This window comes from Erythrolamprus reginae, chromosome 2 (assembly GCF_031021105.1).
Source record: "Erythrolamprus reginae isolate rEryReg1 chromosome 2, rEryReg1.hap1, whole genome shotgun sequence".
Lineage (NCBI taxonomy): Eukaryota > Metazoa > Chordata > Lepidosauria > Squamata > Dipsadidae > Erythrolamprus > Erythrolamprus reginae.
The window spans coordinates 99,937,446-99,944,912 of NC_091951.1; positions in this window are offsets into that span (position 1 = coordinate 99,937,446).

The following is a 7,467-nucleotide window of genomic DNA, read 5'->3' on the forward strand; positions in this document are numbered from 1 at the left end:
TCAAATGAATGAATAAAATAGTTATCTACTCTTACCATAACATTATATACACATTGTTTACAGCAGCAAATAGTCTGTATATGCCTAGTGCTATATCAAAAATGGTAGAAGATGGTACTTAAGTCTGTATGAATGATTACAATTTTTGGTCTAAATATAAGAATGAAGCTTGTCACAAGCTTCTGTCCCAACACTTTCCCTAAATATTCTAAATTTATTATATTTATGATACAGATTCACATATTGCAATATTTGAGGTGCAGAATTGTGAGTTTGAAACCCAGCTCTTGATGGGAATAATTCTTCCAAAGTACAAATATTACATAAGTAACACATACACTTGCTATGAATACAAAAAACAATTCTTTAATCTCTAAAATAAGAAAGAGGATGCCTAGCTATTTAAAAAAGGGGAAATAGGCAAAAGGCTAATTGTAACTCACAAATTTACCTTGTCCCATTTGTACTTCGTCTGGACCAAAATATTAATTACTTTATTGAAGTAACAGACTACTTTTTCACCCTTGCATTTGTCAAAATTATCAACACTTAGCAACTGCAAAATAATTCAATAATTCAATATACAATAGAAATAAAATTCTAAAGTCTGAAGTTCATACAGACAACCATAATCTCCAAAACTTTACAATATAGACTGTGAAAGCTCACTAGGCATATCACAGACCAAGTCTTAAATAGTGCACAAGATGCTGGAAAATGAGAATACCAAAACCGAAAACTTAAATGCCGAGAAAGAAACAAATTAATGTTAATGTATACATAACCACCAAAACTCAGAATATAATATTTGAAGAATTATTCACAGGAAAACTGTCATGAGAAAGTGTCTATGTGTATACAGTAATACCTCCTGATACGAACTTAATTGGTGCAAGGAGGAGGTTCGTAAGACGAAAGGTTCGTAAGACGAAACATTGTTTCCCATAGGAAATAGGCGTTGATTGCTTACCTGAACGCCTCTTCTCGTACGGTGAGCGGGTACAGCAGTCACATGGGTTGCTCATGTCCAATCCGGTGGAACTGAGCCTAGTATTAAAAAAGCTTGCCGGATCCGCCCCTTCCCCAGAATTCGCGAATCCATAGACTAGGCTCAGCTGTGAAGCTCTGTAGTGTTCAACTCTCATTGTTAGAGGAAGAAAGAGATAGAAAGGTAAAGAAGACACATACAAGGGCGGGAAGTGACTGCTGTACCCGCTCACCGTACGAGAAGAGGCGTTCAGGTAAGCAATCAACGCCTATTCTCCGTACTGAAGGAGCGGGTCCAGCAGTCACATGGGACATACCCAATAGATGGTCCCTAGGGTGGGATTAGCTTGCTATCGTGTGAGATAACGGATTGGAGTACCCTTCTGCCGAAGGCAGCGTCCGCTGAAGCGTAAGAATCAATCTTGTAGTGCCTGATGAAGGAATTTGGCGAGGCCCAAGTGGCTGCTTTGCAGACCTCCTCCAACGGGGCTTGAGTCGCCCAAGCGGCCGAGGTGGCTGCGCTCCTGGTGGAATGCGCAGTGATGTTCCTTGGAACTGAGAGGGAGGCCGACTCATAGGCCTTAGATATAGTCCCTCTGATCCAACGGCCTATTACTGTTGAAGACACTTTGGCCCCCATGACTCTGGGATGATAGGCTACAAAAAGTGCTTCTGACCTCCGAAAGGGTCCTGTGCGTTGGATATATATTCTCAGCGCTCTGGTGAGATCCAGGGTGTGCCATCTAATTGCCAAGGGATGGTCTCGTTGGAGGCAGAAGGAAGGTAGGACAATATCCTGAGATCTGTGGAACATGGAACTGACCTTGGGTAAGAAGGTGGGGTCCAGTCGCAAGACTACCTTGTCCTGATGGAATTGGCAAAGGTCCTGCCTGATTGAGAGGGCAGCCAGCTCCGAAATGCGTCGGGCAGAGGTAATAGCCACCAGAAAGGCTACCTTAAAGGATAGGTACCTGAGGGACGCCGATTTTAGGGGTTCGTATGGTGCCTGCGTGAGGGAGTGGAGAACCCGTGGCAAATCCCAGGATGGATACCTGTGGACCTTGGAGGGTCTGAGGTTGGCTATGCCCTTGAGGAATTCCTGAACTTCAGGGAAGGACCGGAGAGGCTGTCTGCGGGGGCCCCCTAGGACAGATGAAATGGCTGCCAGATGACGCCGGAGGGTGCTGGTGGAGAGTCCTTTATGGAAACCTTGCATAAGGAAGGAAATAATTCTGTGTATGGGAATGCACAGAGGGGAGAGACCTTCCTGAAGACACCACTGGTGAAACTTGGACCACGTGTGGTCGTAGATTCGGTTGGTCGAGCCCCTTCTGGCCTTTAGAATGACCTCCACTGAATCAGGGTCATGCCCACGCAGCTCTAAATCTCTCCTGATAACAGCCAGGCGGTGAGGTGGAACCACTCCGGGTCTGGATGGAAGGAGGCCCCCTGCCGCAGCATATCCCCCGAAACGGGGAGTCGCCAAGGGTCCTGGACGGACAGCTGTTGGAGATCTGCGAACCAGGGCCGGCGGGGCCAATGAGGGGCGATTAAGATTACTCGGGCCCTCTCGGTGAGGACCTTGTGAATCACGTCCGGGAGGATTGGAATCGGAGGAAATGCATAGAGTAGGCCTGGAGGCCATGGACTCCGGAGGGCATTGATCGCTTCCGCTCCCGGGGATGGAAATCTGGAATAGAAGCGAGGGAGTTGGGCGTTCGCATTGGTCGCGAAGAGATCCAGGACTGGTAGGCCGAATCTGAGGGTGATTTGATGGAACAGGTCTTGATGGAGGTTCCACTCTCCTGGGTCTATCGTTGCTCGGGATAGCCAATCCGCCTGGATGTTGAGACTCCCCGAGATGTGATCGGCTAGGAGCGACTGGAGATGTTTTTCCGCCCAAAGGCCCAGCTTGAGGGCCTCCCTCATGAGAGCCTTGGATCTCGTGCCCCCTTGCCTGCAGATATGGCTTTTTGTGGCAATGTTGTCGGTGAGAATGAGAACGTGCCGGTTGGGGATGCGAGGAGAGAAATGCTTCAGAGCCAGGGATACGGCTCTTAACTCTAGCCAATTTATTGGCCTGGAAGCTTCCTCCGGGGACCACGTGCCCTGGGCTATCATCCCCTGGGCGTGGGCGCCCCATCCCGATAGACTGGCATCTGTGGTGATGACAAATTGATCCGGGCACCTGAACGGGGATCCTCTGTCCATGGCCGGAGACTTCCACCACTTGAAGGATCTGCGAACACTCAGTGGGATGACAATGCGTCGATTTGAGTTGCTGTGCCCCGATCTCTGAAAAGGCAACAGAAGCCACTGGAGTTCCCTAGCATGAAGGCGAGCCCAGGGAATGATGCCTATGCATGACACCATCTTCCCCAAAAGAGAAGATAGAGTAACTAAGGATACTGAAGGATTAGATAAAATGTTAGAAATTAACTCCACTATACTGAGTTTTCTCTCGGGAGAGAGAAAAACCTGGGAAGATTTTGAATCAATAATGGCTCCCAGGTGAGGAATGGAAGTGGAAGGTTGGAGGTGACTTTTTTCAAAGTTGATGGAAAACCCCTGGTCCTGAAGGACTGACATGGTGACAGAAAGGTCTGATTTCACTCTCTCTAGGGAGTTCCCATGAATTAAAATATCATCAAGATAACATAAAATGTGGATGGGAGACGCCCGGATATAGGCCGCCAGGGACCCCAAGAGCTTTGTGAAGACCCGAGGGGCCGAGGAAAGGCCAAATGGCATCGCCCTATACTGGAAATGCCTGCCTTGAAAGGAAAAACGTAAAAATTTTCTGTGGCATTTGGCTATAGGAATGTGAAGGTAGGCCTCAGTGAGGTCTAAGGAGACCATGAAATCTCCCGAGTGAATGGCGGCCAAAATAGAAGACAAGGAGTGCATTTTAAACTTCCTATATTTGATGAATAGGTTTAGTTTCTTTAAATCCAAAATGGCTCTCCAACCTCCGGAGGACTTTGGAACCATAAATAGTATGGAGTAAAAACCTAGGCCCTTCTGACCGGAAGGGACCGGCTGAATGGCTCTAATGGACAATAGATGAGAAATGGCCTCCTCCATACGGTTACAATCTGAGGATGACCTGGGCGAAGGGCAGGAAATAAAACGTTTAGGGGGAGGAGAAATAAATTCTAAAAGAAGGCCTGATTGAACAGTGTCAATGACCCAAGGGTCCTTGGAGGAGAGACGCCAATTTGCAGCGAAATGAGCTAGGCGACCCCCTATGGGAATGGAGGAAAGGTTACCATCTAGGTTTTTTTGAAGCCCTGTTAGAGGCAGCTCCCCTTTGGAAACGAAAACCCCTACCCCTGGAGTTCCTACCTTGGGAACGAAAGCGGGGGGAATACTGACCTGGAGATCTCTGATAGGAAGCCGCTTGATCTTGCTGGCGCCCAGGGCGACGAAAGGACTGCGTTTTAGTAACCTTTTTTGTGGTTGGGCCCAAAACCTTCTTCTTGTCTGTGGTCTCCGTGAGGAGAGGATCCAGAAGATCACCGAAGAGAAGGTCGCGCTTTAAGGGGCCCTGGGATAACTGCCACTTTTGGCGAACTCCCGCTTGCCAAGGGCGAATCCATAGGAGTCTTCTTGCCGTTGTAGAGGCTGCAATAGACTTAGCAGAAAATCTAGTAGATTGTAAGGTGGCATCAGCCACGTACTGGGCAGCTGCAAAGACCTTGTTGAAGTCTTGTTGACCTCTCAAGTCATCTGGAGGAATGTGCTGTTGAAGTTGGCGAAGCCACAGCAGCATGGCTCTGGAGAAGAAGGAGGCTGCTGCAGAACTTTTAATGGCCCAGGAATCAGCGGAGAAACCTCTTTTGAGCATTTGCTCGATGCGCTTGTCCTCTGGACGGAGGACTTCCTCCGCCTCGCCTGGCACAGCCGCTGCCGAGTGAAGAATTTTGACAGGTTCATCTGGTTTGGGAAAAGATAGAAGCTCTTCATAGGAAGAGGAGAGTTTATACAACTTTCTGTCCTTGGTAGAGGGATTAAGGCCAGAGGCTGGAAATTCCCACTGTTTAAGTAAGGCATCTTTAAATAATTTAGGCATAGGGATTACCTCGTTATCCTCCTGTTCCTCTGTGAAGTAAGGTAAATTCTCCTCCGGGGGATCAGTGGAAGTGGAGGCTTGTTTCTCCTGGGCCGCTAATCCCGTAGAAATTCTAGCTTTGAGGAGGAGAGATTTGAATAGTTGAGAAGGGAAAATAGTAATGGGAGGAGGGACCTTTATTTGGGATTCCTCGTCCTCAGATAAGCCCTGGAAAGGGTCTTCATCCTCCTCTACATCCTCATATTCATCTTGGGAGGACTCTGAGTCATCCTGAATAGGAGCTCTGACCGCTGGGGAAGAACCCAAGGGGCGGGAGGAACGAGAAGGAGGAAGAGGTAAAGGAAGCTCATTGATGGAGGAGAGTTTGGCATCAATGGCTTTGGACAACACAGCAAAAATAGATTGGAACTCAGGAGGTAAACTGGAAATATCAGCAGAAATGGCAGAAGAATCCCTAAAGGCCTGGGAGGATCCTGGCTGGGGGGAAACTTCCATAATATCTGGTTCCTCTGGACCTATGCCCCATAGGTTAGGTTGGGGTCTGTCTAGGTTTGGCTCATCCAGAGATAACACAGGGACCCCAGAAGGAGGCAGGCTAGAGGCCTCTGGTGGGTCTTGACTACTGATTACTTGGGCCTGCACTTTCAAACGTTTTGCTGATTTATCATGAATCTTTTGTAGGGCTAGGTCCCTTCTCTTCTCGGCCCTGGTGACCTTGGTCGAGGGGCGGGCCCCTGGAGAAGAGGAGGAAGAGGCCTGGGGGATACTAGTAATCTCATCGCCTGTAGGCCTGGCCTCTCTGGGACCTTTAGTTGTGCCTCTCTTGGGAAAGGTAGCCATAGTCTGACAATTAACAGAAGACAAGGCTGAGCCAATAATTAAATTATAAGGAGAAGATTTCAAGGACTTCCCAAGAGGAATGGATCCTGCTTCGAGGCCTCGAAGCTGCTGAAACGTGAGGACAATCTGGGCAAACCCAGAGTTCGTGCCCCCAAATCCAGCGGGGCCAGCCTCCCTAAACTTTGCAATTAAGTAAAACCAAGGCACTCTGGTTGGAGGCTAGGCCGGTGGAGAATTTAGCCTGGGACCCCCAAGGCCCGCTCCCGGATCCACGCGGTGGACTGAGGCCTACGCGGCTGGCAGAAGGCCAACACGAGAGGCCTAGATATTTTAAGAAAGGGCGCGAAGGCCTTCGCGCCAAAAAATCGCTTCGTAGAATTTCTTAAGGGGAAAAGCGATCGACTAAGTCCAGGAGACTAAAGGCGTCCCACTCCGCAGGAGGTATTTTATAAGCCCTTAAATATATTTTTATACAATAATTAAGCAATAATCCAATAATAAATACTTGCACTAGGACCTCCAGGCCAAGGGATTAGAAGAATCCACAAGCGGCCGCAGGAATCGTAACCGGCAAAACCGCCGGGGGAAAACGAAACCGCAACTTCTCCCAAGTAAAAAAGCCTAGCCGCTTTTTATTTTTTTCCTTTTAAAAACGGCTGGCGCAAATAGTGCAAGTAATTGAATAAAGACAATAAATCTTACTACTTTTTTGAAGGAAAGGTCGAAGGGAAGGTGTTAGAATGTTGAACGAGCATTCACAATACAACCGCAGGATATGCGAACTGAGCGAATTCTGGGGAAGGGGCGGATCCGGCAAGCTTTTTTAATACTAGGCTCAGTTCCACCGGATTGGACATGAGCAACCCATGTGACTGCTGGACCCGCTCCTTCAGTACGGAGAACAATGTAAAGTCAATTACCTAATCCGTGCAACCAAAAAAACCCCCGCAAAAAAACCGGCTGTTTTAAAAGGTGACAGCGGCCTGGGGGGCTTCCCAGCACCCCCCCCCCGAACCGAACCTCTTCCCAGTTTGCTCTCCATGTGTCCTCAACCTTTCACGGAGGGTTTTCCACCTCTCCTCTTCCCAGTTTGCTCTCCATGTGTCCTCAACCTTTCACGGAGGGTTTTCCACCTCTCCTCTTCCCAGTTTGCTCTCCATGTGTCCCCAACCTTTCACGGAGGGTTTTCCACCTCTCCTCTTCCCAGTTTGCTCTCCATGTGTCCTCAACCTTTCACGGAGGGTTTTCCACCTCTCCTCTTCCCAGTTTGCTCTCCATGTGTCCCCAACCTTTCACGGAGGGTTTTCCACCTCTCCTCTTCCCAGTTTGCTCTCCATGTGTCCTCAACCTTTCAAGGAGGGTTTTCCACCTCTCCTCTTCCCAGTTTGCTCTCCATGTGCCCCCGCTGTTTTAAAAGGTGACAGCCGGGCTGGGGGGCTGAGCAACCTCCCGAAGCCAACCCGGAAGTTCGGGTTTGGCGTTCGTAACATGAAAAAAGTTCGTAAGAAGAGGCAAATTTTTTCTGAATCCCAGGTTCGTATCTCGAGTTGTTCGTAAGACGAGGGGTT